This window comes from Orycteropus afer, unplaced genomic scaffold (assembly GCF_000298275.1).
Source record: "Orycteropus afer afer isolate SDZICR_OR568_19922 unplaced genomic scaffold, OryAfe1.0 scaffold00038, whole genome shotgun sequence".
Lineage (NCBI taxonomy): Eukaryota > Metazoa > Chordata > Mammalia > Tubulidentata > Orycteropodidae > Orycteropus > Orycteropus afer.
The window spans coordinates 12,550,337-12,551,347 of record NW_006921625.1 but is presented as its reverse complement, the minus strand read 5'-3'; positions in this window follow the sequence as shown (position 1 = coordinate 12,551,347).

Sequence of the window (1,011 nt, the reverse complement as noted above, 5' to 3'; positions counted from 1 at the left end):
AGGATTCCCACAGCCTGGTCCCGGACACTGACCCTGCCTTGTCTTCCTGCTCTGCTAGCAAGTTCACCCCTCTGTGCCCTCTAAACCCTCTCCATCTTCTGCCCCCACTGCACTTCCGCTTTTACATGCACCAAGAACCTCCTCCTTTTCTGCTTGTCTACTGGGTCTTGCAAGGGCCGCCTATGGGGTCTGGAGACCATTCCCCAGAGGGATGACTCCAACTTGGGACCAGAGTGGCCCAGTTTTCTGAACCACTTCTTTGGGACTTTGCCCAGTTCCCTGATATTTTTCTGTGATTGTCTCCAAGGCAGACCTGCAGGAAGAAGCCAGTATCCAGGACACAGGTCGGCACAAGGCTGCTCTCAGTTGATACTTACAAGTACGGGATCTTTCAATACCTGGGGCTCTGGTTAAAAGTCCCTCCTGGATATGCCACCTAACTGTTTCAGATCTAGGTCATGAGAGTTCACTGAGGGCAAGAAGGCCAAGCCCCAGTGGGCTTTGGCCCAAGGTCTTGACGCCTAGACCGCTGGCGAGCTATGAGGCCTTTGATTCTGAACCTTGAGAATGAGGCTGCAGGTTCCCCCTGGATTCCAGGAGACTGAAGGCAGTGCCAGCGACCCTGAGCGCCTGCTGCAGCGCGAAGGGAGGAGCGCGGCGGGGGCGGGGCTGTTCCGGGCGCATTCTTCTCAGCTCAGTGGCCCTAAGCTGTTCTGTGAGGGCATCCTTCGGGGTTCCGGTCCCCAGGAGCCACCTGGCGCCGATGGTGCAGCGAGCAGCCAGTTTCTCCTTTGCTTTCAGGTGGTGCCAGGGTTCTGGAGCCCAGCTGGTACCTCCCAAGGGCAAAGGGAGCCCGCGAGCGATCTCGGGGGAACTTCCTAGAAAAAGGGAAGTTCCAGTTGGAAAGGGGTAGGGAAGGGAAAAGGCAGTAGGGAGCGTTCGTGGGCTGGCACAAGGTGCTTACACTGCCCGCCCCCGGGAGGATCTCCCACGTGCTCAAATACTCAGCCC